This window comes from Poecilia reticulata, linkage group LG5, assembly GCF_000633615.1.
Source record: "Poecilia reticulata strain Guanapo linkage group LG5, Guppy_female_1.0+MT, whole genome shotgun sequence".
In the NCBI taxonomy this organism is placed as follows: domain Eukaryota; kingdom Metazoa; phylum Chordata; class Actinopteri; order Cyprinodontiformes; family Poeciliidae; genus Poecilia; species Poecilia reticulata.
The window spans coordinates 32,719,177-32,739,449 of record NC_024335.1 but is presented as its reverse complement, the minus strand read 5'-3'; the positions used below and the strand labels follow the sequence as shown (position 1 = coordinate 32,739,449).

Genomic DNA, 20,273 nt, shown 5'->3' with positions numbered 1-20,273 from the left:
ATTCTCTATGGGGTTCAGGTCAGGAGAATTGGCAGGCTAATTGAGCACAGCAATACCATGGTCAGTAAACCATTTACCAGTGGTTTTGAGCAGGTGCCAGGTTGTGCTGAAAAATGAAATCTTCATCTCCATAAAGCTTTTCAGCAGATGGAAGCATGAAGTGCTCCAAAATCTCCTGATAGCTGCTGCATTGACCTGCCCTTGATAAAACACAGTGGACCAACACCAGCAGCTGACATGGCTCCCCAGACCATCACTGACTGTGGGTACTTGACACTGGACTTCTGGCCTTTTGGCATTTCCTTCTCCCCAGTCTTCCTCCAGACTCTGGCACCTTGATTTCCGAATGACATGCAAAATTTGCTTTCATCCAAAAAAAGTACTTTGGACCACTCAGCAACAGTCCAGTGCTGCTTCTCTGTAGCCCAGGTCAGGCRCTTCTGACGCTGTTTCTGGTTCAAAAGTGGCTTGACCTGGGGAATGCAGCACCTGTAGCCCATTTCCTGCACACGCCTGTGCACGGTGGCTCTGGATGTTTCTACTCCAGACTCAGTCCACTGCTTCCGCAGGTCCCCCAAGGTCTGGAATCGGTCCTTCTGCACAATCTTCCTCAGGGTCCGGTCACCTCTTCTCGCTGTGCAGTGTGTTCTGCCACACTTTTTCCTTCCCACAGACTTCCCACTGGTGCCTTGATACAGCACTCTGCAAACAGCCTATTGGTTCAGAAATGTCTTTCTGTGTCTTACCCTCTTGCTTGAGGGCGTCAATGATGGCCTTCTGGACAGCAGTCAGGTCAGCAGTCTGACCCATRATTGCGGTTTTGAGTAATGAACCAGGCTGGGAGTTTTAAAAGCCTCAGGAATCTTTTGCAGGTGTTTAGGAGTTACTTTGTTGATTCAGATGATGAGGTTAACTGCTTGTTCAGAGAACTTTTCACAATATGCTAATTTTTTTAAGGTTTGAAGAGTCTATGTGTTGTGGATTTGGAGCTGGAGCAGTTCTAGTATGATCCAGATGCAAAAAAGTGGTAAAATTGCCCTTTACTGAAGTTTCACAAAACAGATAAAAGTTTCACAAATCACAAACATGGTTTTAAATATTCTGCTATTTGTTGAGAATAATCCAGTTTATGTTTGAAGAGCCTAGGTGTTGTAGTTTTTAAACTAGAGTCGATAAAAGATGCGGAAGGCAGTGGAAAAATTTGGTGGAATTGTCCTTTAGCCATTTCCCGAATGGAAGCTGGAATCGGAAGCCAACTTCAGTTTCGTGAAAAATTATAGAAAAATCTAAAATTATATTCAATAATAAAGAGGCAGGCTCACAAATACGCTTATAAAAAATGTCTATACTCCAGCTTTTCGTTTATGCATTCATCTTCAATTTAATAGATAAACTCTCACCTTGCCCAGACATTTATAGCTTTTGTATTATGTTAACGACAGTATTTGATACCTTCGTTTGTCACAAACACAGAAATATCTTCCCTTCTACGTGCGCTCCAACACCCATTTGTTGAGATCAGGATGATATGAAATAAATTTTCCGGTTCGTCTCTAAAGCTACACTTATGTTAATTATCTAATGCCCAGCCGCCCGCCGTCTTCGGTTTATCCGCTCACCTGTAGCAATACACCTGCAGCGCTTGTCCCCGCCGTTCGCTCTGAACCGCCACCCGGCAGCAGCTCCGGGAGGAGAAAAGACTACCGTACTCCAGGCATCACGCCAGTGATTTAAAGCAGTGTTTTTCAACCACTGTGCCGCGGCACACCAGTGTACCGTGAGTGATCGTCAGGTGTACCATGGAAATGATCCAATTTCACCTACCATATTTTTCGGATTATAAACCCCGCTACTTTTTTCCTAAGCTTTGAACCGTGCAGCTTGTAGCCCGGTGCGGCTTTTCTGTGGATTTTTCTTCAACCACCAGGGGGCTCTTTAGTCAAAATTGGAAATCAAAGAACGCGCTAATTTTCATTTAGAACAAGCACATGCTAGCAGCAGGCACGACGGAGAAATGTTTTCAGACTCATATGATGCAGCTTCTAAGTTGAGGAGTATCGATCTGGCAGTACAGGAGGGAAATAAAGCCGCTGCACATAAACTCGGCGTGAACAAAACCGGATTTGGAGACGGAGAACTGCATCCTTAATATATCCAGCAGTTATTAGGACACCGCCCTCTGCTGGGTCCTTATGGGAAACCGAGAGCGGCAGAGATACCAGCGGACTGCAGCCCTGTGCGGCTGATATATGTAAGTTTCCGGGGGGTTCAAAAAATTTTAAGGTGCGGTTTATAGTATGGTGCGCTCATAGTCCGGAAAATACGGTAATTGGTCTTAAAAGATTTTTTGAAAACGAATTAATTATCTGCAAATAATGCCATCTTTGAGTGTCTCTGCTATAGTAGTGACTAGCGGCGTAATCATGTAATTTTATTATCACTATATGGCAGTAGGTACAGAGCATTTTAAATTAAAACAAGAGAATTAGAACATTCATGCATCACACACGACAGTGTTGTGTCACTGTTCAGGTGTATTTTTGAAGTGGACATGTTAAGTGCAATTTGAAATAAAACATGTAAAATATGATAAAAATTATTTTTTGTGTTTATTTGATTCCTATTCAAGACACTTTGATAAGAATGACTATACATGTAATATAGGCGGCTACAGAGTATCTTTGTTACATTTTTGGTTGGTGGTGTGCCTCGTGATTTTTTCAATTAAAACAATGTACCTTCGCTCAAAAAAGGTTGGAAAACACTGATTTAAAGGGTGCTTATTGGTCCCTTGAAAAACGACATAGACCCAGACATCATCATCAATCAATAAAATCCTCCCAAGTAGAACTTGAAAACTGGACGTTATGCTGCTAACACTTAGCTTTCGTCAGCAACTCAGGCGGAAGTAAGAGCGCTGTGCAGCACAAGTAATAACCCGGCCAAAACACTGTGCGCTAAATAATAAAATACAATTTAATGAAGCTCCGAGGCAGATAAATTTTCCTCGAGGAACTTTAATAATCGAGGTACTTGAATCACTCAAGGAATCGTTTCAGCCCTGTTCCAAATCAACTACAGAAAACGTCTTTTCGGACATCACAGTCTTTGGGCATGAAAGCAAAATTTAGCTGTTAAGTGTTGCTAACGTTACAACCGTATGGATGCTACAAACAATGAGCCGTAGACCGACCCGGAACAGTGAGGAGAGACTGTGCCTCCCGAACAACGCTGTATTAAAGTGGAAAAAATGTCAATAAAGTTATCAAAATGAACACAATGAAATTCAACAAAAGTGGAATTTCACTCTTGTTGAAGAGAGTGCTCTGTCCAATGGGAGCAATGATTGTAACCTACATTACTTTGTTTACAACTTATAGTTCACAATGTGAAATACAACCTTATAAGGCACTGCACTAGTGGGGAGCAATGAAATGCTAATGTTTGTACTAATGTTAATGAACTGCCTTGCTGCCCAAGGCAGTTCAGTATCCTGAGAATAAAAGACAGCAGAAGAGTTCCGATCAATATGGCCTCAGTTTTGGAGCAGTTTAACTTAAGAAAATTCTGATTCATCCATGTCCTTATCTCTTCCAGGCAAGTAGTGAAGGCAGTGAGTGAAAATGGTGGTGATGACGCTCCAGTTCTAATGTAAAGTTGCAGGGGCCCTAGGACTGACCGTTGTGGGACACCACAGGAGACAGAGACAGCCTGGGACTTGGCCTTGCCAAGGCTAACACATTCCAGCCGATTTCAGAGGAAAGATTTAAACCAGTCCAGAACAGTGTCACAGAGACCGACCTCCACATGAAGACGGTGTAGGAGGATATTATGGTCCAGAGTCAAAGGCTGCAGTAAGATTAAGGAGGACAAGGAGAGAAGTAGAACCAGTAGTAGAATTATGTATTTTCCAAGCACATAAGTACCTTTTTATAGGACAATCAAGTAATTCAGTTTCCTTCAGTTGTTATGAAAATGTTGTATTCATCAAAAACAACTCAACAGAAATTTGACTTTGCATCCAATGCATGAAAATTGGCCTATGTCTCTAAGAATGTCCCACCCTTGCTGGCATACTTCTGCATCCTGTTCACTCAAGCGATTGTCGCCTCACCGCGCAAACTCCATAGAAATTAGTGGAGAAGGAGCAGCGCTGACTCCCGTCACCGTGTTACCATTACCTTAGTTAACTGCCAGGCTCCTGGTCTCTTACCCAGGGGTGAAAGTAGGGGGGTTATGGCAGGGTACTGCGTACCCCTAAAAGATTTAGCAGGGGTACGCAGTACCTGCAAGAGAGGGGAGTGGCTGTCAGCTGTAAAGAATCAATGGGTTCACTGTGCAGCAGTGAGTTCACCCACTAATCAGCCTTGACCGATTAGTTTTTCAAGAACAATCTAAAACACGACTTAATCAGTTAATGAATACCTTTTTTCCCATTTCATATTGCTTCTGAACTCTTCGTGCTTTGCTAGAGCAGCGGTGCAATATGTCGATTGCGGAAGGTTTTGAGTCGATCTCGGCATCAGGTGACAAACTGAACGCAGCCAGGAGGCTGAGAGCAGCACGTCCTCCTCTGGCTCGCTTAAAATGTTCGTAACTTTATTAAAGAACAACAACAAAAAATCAACAAAACATGTTCAAATTAATGACCTAACAGCAATAATAATCTCAGTGATTATGGTTTCAACAAGGTGTTGCGCAATTCTGTGCATTTCGGTTCCATTACCAAAATAATTAGCAGAGAAGGAGTTTAAAATTGACTACCGTATTTTCCACACTATAAGGCGCACCTAAAAACCTTCAATTTCCTCAAAAGCCGACAGTGAGCCTTATATATGGACCAATATTGAGCCACAACAGGTCTAGCAACTACGGTAAGCAGCTGCCGACTTCATTTTTCCCCATAGAAGAAGAAGTGTGCGGTGCATGCTGGGATAGTTGTCAGAACGCTGGTTTGTTAATAAAGTTTGATAATACATTTAAAGCCAGGGGGGTGGAGGGACGGGGGAAGAGAGACAGACTGCAGCGGCAGCGTGTCGGTTGGTCTGTGTTACCCAGAAAGCAGTTGGGCACAATATCGCAACACCAACAATGTGAGTGAAACAACAACTGGGGCAGACTACTATATAAAGTACTCGGAGACCATTTCTTTACAAATGTGGATGTGTAATAATAGAGTACGGAACAAATTGGCAACCCAAACTGAAGCGTCTATTCTATGCGCCTTATAAATGAAAAAAGTGTGGAAAATACGGTAATCAACCACCGCTCGGAGCACTTATTAATGATGGCAAAATAAATATCAAGCCTGCAAACCTAATATTGTAATGGACTAAATGTTATGTTTTTAAAGTAATCTCTGGTCGGCTTGTGGAGCTCAGGAGGTTGCCATGGCAACGTGTGTGCTTAAATCACAGAGAGACGGAGAGTAAAAAGGTGCTAGTGGTTTTGAGTTGATCACCTGTTCGGGTTGTTTTACCTTTTTTTACCTTTGTCATGGCATTTTACAGCCACTGTAGTTTCTGAACGTTCAATAAACGACAAACTTGGACTAATTACCTCGTTCTTTGTGAGTATACGTCATTTACAACAAAGATAAAACACAGTAAATATGTTTCATTAAGTATTTAACAAACAAATGGCTTCTACTAAAAAAAAAAGCACACTTAAGTTTCTTTAACAGGAACAAATGAATCCAATCACTAGTGAACAATCAGTCACTTATCCATTATTATTTTTAACACAATCCTTTGGTATGCTGATGGTAGCGTTGCACTTTGAGATCATGTCATGGCCAAATAAACGGTCGTTAAGATGCAGTACCTTGTAGACCACAAGGAGGCACCTGCGGACCACCAGTGGTCACACATATTCAATCAAACATCAAAAATGGTTTTAATTAAAGCTTTTTCATCTGCTAATATGGTCCGGTCAAAGTCCAAACCCAAAGCCAACTAAAAATCAACATTCAATGAGGTACAGCAATGTAAAACCATAAAACAAAGTACAGGCACTGACCTGATACTGCGATCTGTATCACTCCCAATTTTGAACAAAATTCTAAGGGTAGATCTATTCAGTCTAATCCTATTCTATGTGCTTTATTAATTATTTACATCATGTTTAGAATTCCTAACTGCCATTTGAAAGAAGTCTTGTTTCAATTTACTCTTTCATGTTTGTCCAAAGCAGTCAACGTATTATCTTTATCAGTTTATTATTCATTTTACGTTGGTTGTACTCCTAATTGCACTGACTGAATCAAGTTGTGTTGTGTTGACATGTTTGACGAAGCTTGTGAAACTACTGGTGGATTTAAGGGTGCTGTACTGGTGCAGTGTGCAAAGTGTAATTCACTACATTTAGGTTTGTATTTAAAAATAAAAATAAAAGAACATGTTTAGTCAATTCAGCACTGTATTTTTTGTATCAAATTGGTATTGGTCGATGCTAAACCTCAGGTATCTGTATTGGCATCGGAAGTGAAAAAAGCGGATCGGTGCATCCCTAAACAATCTGTAAGGATAATTTATTACACCCATCACAGAGTGCAACTATCATTTCAATCTGGAGAGACTCGAACAGAGAAAGAGTGGGGATTGGGAAATTTTAATTGACAAATGAAGTCTTTTGTGCTCGGACCCAGGAGGAAGACATGGTGCTGGAAACCACTGTCAGAGAGAATGAGCCGCTGTGTATGAAGATTAGAGATGTCGGGGGCCCGTACACTGGTGGTGGAGAGGATGCTGGAAACTGAATGGATATTAAAGAAGTCACAAGCTGAAGGAAGAGGAGGCGTGGAGGAGGGTTGAAGCTCGGCCCAGCTTCAACCCTGGGCCGAGCTTCAACCCTGGGCTTCAACCCTGAGCTTCAACCCTGGGCTTCAACCCTGAGCTTCAACCCTGGGCCGAGCGTAGATAATCGATGATCATCTACGCTAATCATCGATTAGCGTAGATGATCATCTACGCTAATCGACTGAGGCTCATGATGACTTTGTTGGCTGAGCAGATGAGATGAATATAGTCTTCCAGTCTGAATTTACATCTAGGCTCTATTTCAACCTGGAGAGACTCACAGAAAGAGACAGAGTGGGTATTAGAAGGTCTTAATTGACAAGTCTTTGGCACTCTGACCCAAGAGGAAGATGTGGCACTGGAAACCACAATCAGAGAAAATGAGGTACTGTGTATGAAGATTATTGATGTTGATGACCCAACCCTTGAATAGAGGAATGGGAATAAGATGAATGTCTGCTGATGGACACAGGCAGCAAAACACCTGGAATTTAGAACAAAACAAATAATCGGCAATGGTGGTAGAGTAACAGGGGACATAATGAGCTGTAATGATAAAATTGTGAGTGACTGATAAAGTAACGCAATGAAGAAAAGGCATAATTGACTTGGATGAAGATTGGCCTTAGTTAATGGCTTCAATGACTGCGATGTCGCATAGCGCGGCAAAGCACTTACGTTTTCAGAGCTGATCCCACAGGCAGCAAGCTACAGTGATGGAGATGAATTTGTAAAAAGCGGATGACTCAACAGAAAGAAAGGAAAGAAAGGAGGACAACTTTGGCAAACCATCATCCCTAAAAAAAACAACAACCAAAAGCTGAGGATGGGGCAGCATCTGTGTAAAACTGAATGGAATCAGCTGAGCGAACAATGTCATCATAAAAAAAGAGATACCATTAAAGTCATTGAGGAGCTTAGACCAGAAGGCAAGATCGGAACAGCACCCTTTGTCCAGGGTAACTGGGTCGAGCAGGAAAGGGAAAGAGTTGGCAAGGTCAAGTAAGTGGGAGATGAAAAAGTGGCCCTGGGAAATGTTGCGCATGGCAATGTTGAGGTGGCCTAAAAGGGACAGGAGTTGACATTTGGAAAGAACAAAAGAAGAGATATGAGAATGAAAGATTTTGCGAATGAGGGACAGTTTGTCCCCCGGGTTACTATGGACTTGGAGTCTAGAGTGATGCCGAGAAACTAGGGCCGTTTGACTGGGCCGATGGTTTTCTCCTCGGACCAGGGAACAGTGAAACAATTTCTGGAGAATACCTAAAGAAGGGCCGGGGGAAGTAAAAGGCAATGACAAGGAAGTTGACAAGCAGGTGCAGGACTGAGGCGAGGTTGAGACGTTGAGCAAAATCCAACAGGGTACTTCGGAGAGTTTGTTGAAGAGGCAAGGGCTACTCCTTCACCCGAAGGTGAGCCTGACTGTCAAGTAAAAATGGTTATCCCATTTTACTCCCAGCAGGTGCCACTGAGAAGGGTGCACAGGCATGACCTTAAAGGTATCAGTAAAATCGGCCTTTTTGAGCCAAGCACCTCGACCCTCAAAAATGATGAAGGAAATGGCTTGATTGATGGAAGCATAATCCAAAAAGAATGAGGGTGTGGGAATGAGAGAGTTAATGCTTGGCTACAGGCCAGACTGAGGGGCTGATAAATCGAGGATGAGGCATTTCTTTCCAGAGTGAGTAGCGATGAGTAGCTATACTTGTGAGTAGCGATGCCTGATGGGCTAACATGGAAGAGGAAGAAGGGAAAAGACTTACAAGGACCAATCATATAACGCTGGGGAACTTCCAGCTGAAGTAACCGGGTCACAACCTCTGGCTCACAGAGCAAAGACTGGAGATTGGGGCAGACAAGGGTGAAACAGGGAGAGGAAACCCTGATATGGAAACCCTGAGACAGCCCAGTAAGTAGGAACTTGATAAAGGAATGATCCAGATGGTGCCTGAGGAGAAAAGTTAATTCCAGGATCATAATAGGGGTTTGCCAGGAAATGGAAAATCAGGTGCTAGGTCCAGGATGGCCCTTGGACGGACAGCGTGGACAGATTGACTTGGGATGCGCTTTCTTGCACATCCCAAGATATGGAGACAATTACAAAATGGAAATGAACAGGTGCTTTCATTAAAATTATTACAAATAGCAGTGTTATTAAAGACTTGCACTCTCATACATGGTGATCCATGAGTTTATGGATAGAAGGGGCCAGAAATCAATGTCGGACAGGAAGGGTAGGAAGCAGTGGCATGGAGGGGAAGAGCAAACTTTGAAAGCTGAGAGATGAACAGGAAACAACTAGGGTGTGCATAACAAGAATTTCGGTATCAAGAACAGATCAATCTAAGCAAATACTGGATTGAGATAGGACCAAAGCTGCTGTGGAAGCGACAGCCCTGTGGTAATGATAAAAAACAGCTGTACTCCGGGGCGCCGCCAGGAATCTTGGGCCCCCTGACAAAAAATTTGTTTGTCCCCCCCAAACAGCTGCTGTTACAATTTTTTGAGTCTATTTGACCCATAAAAAGCATCACAATTTTAAAGGCTTGCATAGCCTTACTTTCTTTGGTTAATCTCACACAGTTTATTCACATCTCTGGGTTATAAATTAACACTCTTGCCTTTTTCTTTCTCTCCCTCTCTTTTTTCTCTCCCTCTCTTTTTTTTGAAAACCTAATTTTATAACTTTTCTTAGCAGCATAGTAACTGCCACAATCGTTCGTGTCTTCCACTGACTGCAGCTGAACAGCGTCACGGTGAAATGCTCCAAGCAGGAACGAACCATTTAATGCAGATAGGGGGGAGTACTTGTACTTAAGATGAAGGTCTGCAATTAGAGATAAATCCGGAAACACAGAGCAGATGACGTCCCTATAAATGCTAAAAGCGGCTACGAACTCTGATAGAAAGATCTTTAGCAAAAGATCTATAGACTTTTGGAAGGGAGGTCAAATCAACGTAAAGACCTTGAAGGATTTTAAAATGGAGTCTAGGAGAAATCCCTGCCAATCAGAGTACAGAAGAGGGAGAGGGTTGATTGGGACAGATGGCCAAACGAGCGCTCCTGTGAGGTGGGGAGAAAGAAAGAGACCACGATCCTCCACGACAAAGTCGTCGGAATCCAAATCGGACATGGCAGCAGACAAGGAATGGTCATAGCTCGGTCAAGAAAGCGGGTGAAGACGGGATGCTAGACCTTATTAAGGGTGCGATGCTTTATGATTGGAGGAGATGGCCCCGATAGGTTGTGATTAAGGCGAATGATGGCGTGACTGGCTGAGCAGGTGAAGTGAATAGTCTTCCAGTTTGAATGTACAGTATGCCTAGGTTTCATTTTGCACATTATATCCCACTGTTGTGACCTATTTAAAAGGAAATAAGCCATTTTATTGGATTATTTAATAAGATCGAAACACATGGATCCAAACATTTAAATACACTCAATATAGTTCCTTGAAGCAAAGATTTTTAAATGTGTCACTGCCGCTCCAGATAACTGACTAATCTGCGTCATTTTATAATGTGGTCTTTTCTAGAGGTGCTTCAACTTATCGGCCAGCCTTTTTGTCGGTACCGATTTCCTTAATTTTTTGCAGATCGGTGAGCAGCTGACATGTTAAGCCAATCTTATCTCCCGATCTTGTTTACCTCAGCAAAGGTCTTAAAATCTACCACTGTCCTCTTCTGCTCTCCCATGAGAGAGGTTTGACTGATAGACTGGCCCACCAGGTCATGTCTGCATGTTTGTGGTTATCAATAGTCACCCCACTGATGTAAACTCAACAACTTTCTTGCTATTTAGCAACATTTCAGACAAAAAAGTTGGCATCGGCCAAAATCGGAATTGGCAAGTCAGGTTTTTTTAAAGATTGGTAATCAGCAATCAGCCAGAAAACTGCAATTGGAACCTAGTCTGTTCTGATGATGACTAAATTCTTCGCACGTTTCTATTAACGAATGGTTGCTTGTTTTTAAAAGTAATTTTTAAATAGAAAAGACAGTGACAACACTCAAACCCCTCTGTACCGTTAATTAAAAAAAAAAGAAACACCACCAACAGATGTGCGACAGAAAGTGCGTTTCCTCTTTAATTGCTCTGGTGTTCTAATATCTATAAGTGTGTAAACTGAACAGGACAGTTAGCACACAAAAAAAGACAAAAGCTTTGTTTGTGTGCTCCACAACCTGCACAGTCTCTCTCTCTCTTTCTTCCTTCCTTGTATCATCCCCAGCTAAGCAGCAGCAAACAGAGTTGTATGCAAATACTAAAAGCCATAATGCACTATATTGTTTGGTGTTAACATTTGAATATTTAAACGCTGCGCTTTAGATCTAGATATTCTCATTTCAATTTCCATACAGTGCTGCTGAATGCATACAGTTAAGCTTACCCGCCCGGCAGGTTGAAAACTTTCTATTTGCATTTTCCCAGCTTGATATTGTTTCAACAATGTTTTTCGCAATTATGTGTCTTCCTGAGTACTTGGTTGTTAAGAACACGAGTTCCCGGTGGTTTAATAAATGACAAAGGCGTGTATGGCCTTGTGTCACAGCTGCCCGAGTTGGATGTGTGAATCACCCACGCTGGTGTCACTTAACCAAATTGGTAAAGCTGATAAGCTGTATTTACATAGCAGTGTTGCTGGGCGTGATTACTATCAGTCAAACGTCCCTCCCCACCTCCACACGCTTTAATGGAAAGTTGGAACATAACTTAGTGAGGCTGCCCTCAGGAAAATAGCTCAATTATACCTGTGGGTATAAACACTCGTGTGGCTGGCAGAGAGATAAACAGATGTACAGTGATGTCCTGCAGTAGTCAAGCAGCTGCTGCTCTGCCTTCATTCATTCACTTGTCCTGATGGTGGATTCTTGTTTCTCTCCCCCTGCAGCCACACTATTTGTTTATGATGTGGCGGTTAACAAAAGCAGATTAGGGTTGAAACAATTATTTGGATAAATTGTGATGAATCAATTATTGGAATAACTGTCCACTAATTTTGGAATTGACACATACTTCCGATGGCGATACAGATTTAGTATCAGCCGACACAGAAATAGTGCTGAATTAACATAAACATTTATTTTTTTTAAAGAAAGACATAAATGTACTGACTTACAAATGTATTTGAGAACTCTACACCAGTACAGCAACAAATACACAAAAAATTTCACAAGTATGGTCAAACATAGAAAACCAACACAATTTGAATTTGCTTAGTCAGTGCAATTAGGAGTATAGCAACCAATGTAAAATAAATAATAAAGAAACTTACAAAAAAACAAGCAGGTTGACTACCTTGGTCAAACATGTAAAAAAAAAAAACAAGCTGGAATATACTTTTCATATGGTTCAGAAAGTGCAACTGGAAATTCTAAACAGTGCAAAATAGATAATAAATCATGTCCTCAGAACACAAAGCACAGAATTGATCCACCCTTTAAAATTGGGCACATTATCAACATCAAGACAAATACAGATATTCAGACAGACTCAAAAAAGGCCTTTTGCTGAAAAAAACAAACATGCTCAAGGAAGTAATTAAGCCAAAACTGCATGAAAATATATACTTTTAGCCATTATGCTGAAAAAAAAATCTGTAAACATGTCCCACCAAATGTTCCTCCAGTGGTGGTTTTAACTTCACCCAGTTCAAATTCTGTAAAAAATAAATACATCTATTAAGCACCCTTTCCTGTCCAATTAGTAATCAGAAAATAATCAGTTGTGTTAATGTTAAGTCAAGCAAAAAAGGTTGAACTTTTCATGTGTTTTGAAAAAGTTAGATGCTAGAAATATATTTCCAGCCTACAGGATCCAGTCTGTAGGCTGGATTTGTAGCAAAGATCCAGCCTTTGCTTCAAATGATCCAGTTTTCACTAAATGAATGCTGTATGGTATTTTTTTCCAATTTGATAAAAAAAATTGTTTAATCACATCTTTCAAAATAATTCTAATATTATATATAAAAAAGTTCCAAGTGGTTGAACAAAATATCTGCAGAATATGCCCATTTTTTAAGTAAAATTAATCATCAGAATAATCTATAGAATAATTGATTACTAAAATGATTGTCAGTTGGAGCCCTAGAGAACATTTTTAATGTGTAAAGGAACTCTCTTAATGGTCGGTTTATGAGGCGTAGATGTCAAATGAGAACGGTCGTTGCATTTTAGCTTCTCCCTGCCCTGAACTTTCCTTTTCTGGTATTACAGTATACTTTCCACACAGACTAAAAAAGACAACATGAGAGCATTCAGAATGATGTCAAATGATGTTATTTTGTCTCGGTGCACTGTGCATTTGAGCTTGCACTTGTATTGAAAAGGACATTCCCCTCTGGCTGTTGTCTCATTGAGAGCCTACCTGTCACGCGGCTGAAATGACGCTCTTTGAATGCAATGTGTACGTATGATCAGAGCTGTGGCGAGCCGACCCAGATGACAGAGTGACTGGAGTGTCAAAAGCGGCCCCACAAACAGACATGTCCCTTTTTTCCCCAGACAGGAAGCTGGGAGCAGCAGAGGCTCTGCCTCGTCTCATCTGCCAGCAGTGCTCGCTGCCTCTACACCCCCAACTCCACTCTTCGCCTCAACATGTCTGATGGTGTGCAGGAGTCCATCCTGGACGGCTGATTTGATTTCAGCCAGTGTGACACATCTGTTGCTTGTCATGTTGTGTTGTGCCAGCCTGTGAGGCGAGCGAATGGGGAGAACGGGCGTCTGATCGCTGCTTTCATGTTTACAAACAGGGGGCTCAGGATTATGTGCCGGCTGCGGCATGGTAGGAAGGTCAAGAGGTGTGGAGCGGGTACAGTATACATCTGTGTAGTCCATATGCCACGAGCCATCACTTCTCCTGACCAAAGCTCTGTACTGAAATATTGTATGATGAGATGCATCGATCAGGCCTTTTCGGGCTGATACCCATTTCTGTTCTTTCACGCATGATTTATGATCCAATAAGTCAGGATTGTTTTCCAAAGTATTTTTGATTTTCTCAGGGCATTAAAATAAGGTGGTCTTTTAGGATTTGTCGAAGTGTCCACTTAGGTGGACAACATGCGCTTACGTCTTTTCAACTAATGAAATGCTGTATATTATAAAGTGAATATATTTTGGGATTATTTAGCAGAATGTATAAATATATAACATTGTATTCAACTCTCATCCTAATCTAATGTTCACTACTACCTGATCCCTTAAATTCAGTGCCTCTCATTCAACTGCTTGGTCTCATTTTAGTCTCATTCTGGGTCCTTCTCAAGCAGTAGGATTTTATTATGGACATTTTTAATTTTATAAAACTAACATTGAATATGACACTTCAGCCATTCTGTTGTTTTCTGTAACATAGCAGTACTGTCTCTTCAGTTTCAGACTTATAAAAATCAAGGCCATATTGTATGAAAACGCGCAAAGCACCAAGGTTGCAAACAACATATTGGATGCAGATGGATTTAGTTTTGTCTGTAGGCTGGATCATTGCATGTTGATATTTTTGGTTGCAGCAAGGTAGGGCCAGTGTTCTCCAGACCTCAGCCTGATCTCATAGGGTGTCTTAGACCAGTGTTTCCCAGCCCTGGTTTAATGTGCCTAATTCTACTGATTGGAGTTCAGCAAACGCCTGTTAATCAGTCATCGATTGAAATCAGGTGGACTGAAGCAAGGAAATGCTTGCTAAATGCTAAAACATGCAGGGCAGGACCTAACATTCCAGTGTTGGAAAACACTGTCTTAGACCAATGGTGTCCAGTCAGTCCTTCCTGGAGGGTCGGTATTCTCTATGTGTCAGTTCTCTCATTGGTTCAACACACCTGGATCAAATGGTGGCTCATTAGAAGACCTCAGGAGAAAAGCTGAGGAGGAAGTTACTGCCACCAGGCAGACAACTAGAACATGCAGGATGCTGGAACTTAAGGACCAACTTTGGACACCACTGCCATAGACACCAGTCTGCATTTTAACGGTGATGGAATGGCACTGGTGCTCTAGAGCTTGTCTAGTTCATTTATTAGCACACAAACTTCAGAGGCCTTGAAATATAAAAGATTCACCTTCTCCAGAAAGTGAAGAAACACTTGGTATGATGACAAGGTGAAAATCTGGCTCTAATGAGCATTCTTGACCTTGGTTATCTGAAGTATGACATGATTCCATATTTATTACTGGAAATGGAAATTTCTGATCTGTTACGGGCAGAATTTATTTTCTTTTTTGGAATGCATACACGTTTGTAATCTGTAGGTTTTGTATCACCAGTTATTTCATGTCCCTCAACATCTTGATCTATCTCAGTGATCAAAGGTTCTTCATCATCCTCATCTCCACTGTAGATACTGTTACCATTGGCCAGTAACGTATAAACACTTTACTTCTTAATGGTAACAATAGACATCAAGTTAAGAACTAAAATATGTCAGTTTATTTACAGTCAAAATATTTGCTTGAAATGTTGCATATTGTAGATCTATAGTCAGAGTATTGATATCAATACCTGTCAAAATATTGTCACTGATACATGACGTTCACTTTAGTGAACAGGTGATCAGCAGTAATTTTCTCCAAATTTAAAATTGTTATTTAGAAAATACATCAATAGTATTAGTCTTTAGGGGTTTCTTGATGTCACAATATTTTTTTTTTACCTGCAAGAGTTTTCCACAGTAGGAGGGAGGACTGGATATTCCCGAGTTAGTCTGATATGCTTCCATCTGTCCACCAAATTGGATTTAACAAAAGAATTCTTGCACTTGCAATGGATGGACAGTAGTTAGCAGTGTATTGCCTGATGCACTAGTGTCCACTTTAGTGGTCTGTATGCATTTATAACATAAAAATCCACAAGAAACACAAGAAAATGGTTTTTATATAGTTGTCCACTGTAGTGACCGCGATGCATGGAAGGGTTAAGGCCTGACATGCCAATTCAGATTTTTTTTTATTACAAAGACAGTAGGATCACCAATCTTTAAACAAACCTGACCGGGTTGCAGCAGTGGCACAGAGGGTAGAGCATGCGACTAGGCATGTCACAATAACAAATTCTGCTGCACAATAAATTGTCAACATAAGTAATTGCAATAATGATAATATTGTTGTTTTGAGACTATTTTGAAGAAATATAATGGTAATAGCAAAATAATGCAATAACATCCTCAAAGATCAATAAACTTTAAATTCTAATGAACATTTAACTCTGGAATTGGAAGATATTTTAAATATCCAAAATATGTAAACAAATCAACAGAAACAACAAATAAAATGAAAACTGATGTCTCTGTGGACAAAATTTTACTTCAGAAAAAGCTTAGACCAGAAAGCAAGAATGGCACCCAGCAGATATATATTATCAGGATGAGTTCAGAATTCACAACCGGCCGAATTCTGTCAGTACTACAGAGTACCTATTCACATAAAATCAAACGGTACCATGTTTTGGTACCTAAATGCATCATGGTGACAGTATGGAGGAAGAATGGGGGATTTTTCATGCTTGTCCTGAACACAGCATAGCACATGCAAGAGCGTAATGATATCAGCATCTGCTCGTTCAGTAAACAAAGTAGCCATGGCCGATAGAAAAAGCTTGAAGGTATGGCTCCACTTTTCAAAATGCGATGCAAATTATGCTCTTTGCAATATTTGCGATGCGAATTACTAGGTCAGCGGACGAAACACATCTAGTTTGAGAAAGCACCTGCTTAAGCACAATATTTTTCTTAAGGCTAAATAAAGAGTGCACAATTTTCTACAGCCTCAGACCTACAACTCCTGCCTTAGCCTCAATTAGAACGTCTGCATCTGTCAGCAACTCTTCATCTGAAGACAGCAACATGGACAAACAAATGTTTAATACATTTAGTGACGGCACCAGTGACATTTACAATCCAAGAGAGGCGACCGCATCATCTACGCCAGGTAATGACAAATATGAAGAGCTGGATTTTAATTTGTGCAATAAGACAAAACACCGTTAGTTGCTCTGAAGAGTTTTATTTTTGAAGACATTTTTCAAACAGCTGTGATGTTACAATATAAAGAGTTGGATGTTGTCTTGATATATTTGTTAAAATTTATATATTGAAAAACATACTGAACAAAAATATAATTTCCCATGTCAAATATTGCTGCCATGTGGAGTTAACAACTGTAAATGACCATTTTATTGCATTTTGGGTTATAAGCCGCACAGTTCAAAGCGTGGGGAAAAAGTAGCAGCTTATAGGACGAATAATACGGTAAATGTTATTAATACACACAGCACTTGGTAATAACGAACATATATATATATATATATGTTCGTTATTACCAAGTGGTGTTTAGGGCCATGTTTTGGTACCTAAAACATGGCCCTATATATATATATACACAGTTACTTACACTATACATGGTTACTTGATTATGCTATAAAATGGCACTATGTGTTAAGATAATTCTACCAAAATTGAAGGAATTACAAAAGTATCGCGAAGTATCAACATAGTTTTTCTTATCTAGGTTGTCTTTGAGAGATAAAATACATAACTGGTGAAAACAGCAAGTCTCTCCTCACATTTCATAAAAACAAGAATTTCTGTTTTTCTTCTTCCAATTATGGTCTTATCTGCTGTGTCTTAAAACACATAAAGGGCTGAAAGTAGAAAAAAGAAAAGCAGAAAACAGTATGAATCTAGGTTCCACTGAAAGGTTTCTCTTTTCCTTTACATTACCTACAGAAGATCAATTACTTCTCTCTGATTTGCTACTGCTGTAAATCAAATCTGCATCAACATTAATCACAGTGTGCTCTTTATGTACTTAAGTACAATGAAAAATACAAAAAAAATTCTTAAAACCTACAAAAATTAAGGCTATAGACTAAGCAAGATTTCTTCAGTCAGCTTAAAAACACTGGCAACGACCAAGGCTAATTGGAAACATCCAGTCCATCCACCTATGAAGTACACACACTATATCAGCAAAAATCAAATGACAGTATTTCAGCCGGTGAAAGTAGGGCCACAACTAAAGAAGCAGAAAGGAATTTATTAGTGGGAATGGAGCGGTAAGTTAGGAGGTTACATCTCTGTGTCCTTGTCTGGGCAATAAATAATCAAAAGTGCCATGTAATTACGAGTTCAGGATTCATTTCTATGCGCTGAGCAGCTTTAACTGTAAATTTCTTGGAAAAAGTTCAGAGGGAGTTTTTTGTTTTGCTTATTTCCAACTAGAATTCACAAATGATATTTAAATATTTTTTGATTACCATACTGTTTTGATCAAAAAGGAAAAAAAGTGCTATATGTAAATGCCATCCTTCTTCAGAGGGTGGGGGAAATTTTTTTTTCAGAGGGTGCATTTACATTGTCAAATGACTCAACACTCAATACTTTCCACTTGCTATCAAACTTTGTTCCTGAAGATGTATCGACCTGGAAATGATCACAGCTTCTCAAAACATACATGACGTAGAAGAACAGAAAGAAGAAAGGCTCGGACATAGTATTAAACACTGTGACAATTGGGGGCTCGTCCAACCACGAGTCAACACTTTTATGGCGCAGCATGAGGTGGAGGGGAGGGCTCGGTGCTTCTAATTTATTCAAAGAGGGATCATTTGCTTAGGGCTCTAATCCAAGGATCAGTCTGTCCTTCATTAGCCTCAATCTGACATAGATGTGAACAGCATGTAAGCTTGCCACATGAACGCTGCCCCTCCTTCCTCTCTTTCTCTGTATCTGTTCCCCCGCCCTTCTCTGAAACCTGCGCTGTAATGTTCAATCGTTGGAAATATCACAGGTTGTTAGCATTCCAAAGAGAATTTTACAAGAGTGTACACTCGGGCTTTAATTAGAGACTATTTGATCATTCAGCAGCTGGGCTTTATTTTAAAAAATACAGGTTTGTGTCGGTGTACGGTGACTGTTGGCGCTGTGCAAAACAGCTAACATGAAGACGGTTATATGAAAGAAGAATGAGTTTTCCATTGATTGTGAAGGGAGAATGTGAGAAAGTATTCCGGCTTTATTTTTCACATACAACGTTTAACCGTTGTAAATAATGCGGGTGAAAATAAATCAGTTGGATGCTAATCGAAAGCTTTTTGTCTGTGAACTCTCATACTGAGCCTTGCAAAAAGAATTTTAAATGCTGAACTTTTTGAATGTTATTTTTAACCCTGAATATGTTTCATTGAGACCAACATAGACCAACACAAAGTGGTGCATAATCGTGAAGTGAAGATTTTCCATCTTTCCATTAGATTCTTCAGCAGAGCTTTTTTATGTTCTCTGCTGAAGAAAAGCACCCTTGCATCATGCTGCTGCCACCACCGTATTTCACAGAGGTGACCATAACTTCCACATTTTCTTTTACAAATTTTAAAAAATCTGAAATTTGGAGCGCATATGTATTCAACTCCTTTTGTTTGATATCCAAAACAAAATCCATAAAAGTTTAAGCAAACAATCTATCAGGGTCTGTAAAAGACATCTACCTTGTTGGGTTTTATAAGCTACATTTTTCACAAACCATGAAACAAACATGGTGAGGTTTACTTCAGATTTACAAAAGAGGCAAGAACACTGTTCAATAATTTATTTGTTAGAACAACAGAAGTCCTAAAAATAAGTTTGAAATCTGTGTTTGGCATCCAAAAAAGATTCAAAAAACTGATCTAAGGTGATCTAGAGCCCAAAGCAGAATAAATTACAGCATTTTTTATTGACTAATACTACAATGATCTTTGAACGCTAAGTAACTCAAAAGGTTTTGATATATAACAAAACAGAAATAAAAAAATCTAACATAAATTCAAGTAAAAAGCATTGTTTTCAAAAATCTGATTTTATTTCCATTTTTTAGCTAATAGAGCGATGTAGACATGAGCGAGCAACACTGCAATTTTTTGCGCCTGTCAGGTTCATGGTTAACCTTTAACTCCCAGCTGACCGGCCTGCGTCACTGTCTGCAGGACTCCAGCAGTCATAGCTGATGTCAGCAAACAGCTGCTGTCTGTTACTACAGCAGCTTGCTACGGTCTTGTGGCGATTAAAAACCATGATGGTTTTCAATATAAAGTAGACTTCTTTTTCAAAAGATGTGAGCAGCATCTCCACTTTGGGTACTTACTTTGTTGTCAGGCTCCACGGGATGTCACTCCTGGAGTCTCCTCGCTGGTCGAGAATATGGAGAAGTGGAGAGGAGATCAAAAGTGAGCAAAGGGCAGGATATGGGGCAGGGATGGAAGGTGTGGGGGAAGGGATAGAAAAAGAGAAAAAAAGGTGGAAATTAGTTTCACAAAAGTGTAAAAAAAAAAAAAACACACATACTTTTTTCCACAATCAGAAATGCCTACCGTATCACCTCTGGTGTCTTTTTTTTTTCCTATAGCATACTTGAGTTAAGTTAAAGCTGAGGAGAAAAACTAAACAGGTCACTCTGAAATCAAGATTCACTCCCTAGCTGCCTTTTAAATATTTGGATATATATATA

General features: G+C 40.2%; 1 protein-coding gene across 1 annotated transcript in view; it reads right to left on the bottom strand.

Annotated features, from left to right (window-relative positions):
- The window catches only part of foxp1b (forkhead box P1b), a 361,422-nt gene that overhangs the window by 265,975 nt on the left and 75,174 nt on the right, over positions 1–20,273 (bottom strand). The window contains exon 3 of the mRNA XM_017304814.1: positions 19,911–19,954. The gene's annotated coding sequence lies outside the window, so the exon portion shown is untranslated. The remainder of the gene's footprint in view (positions 1–19,910; positions 19,955–20,273) is intronic.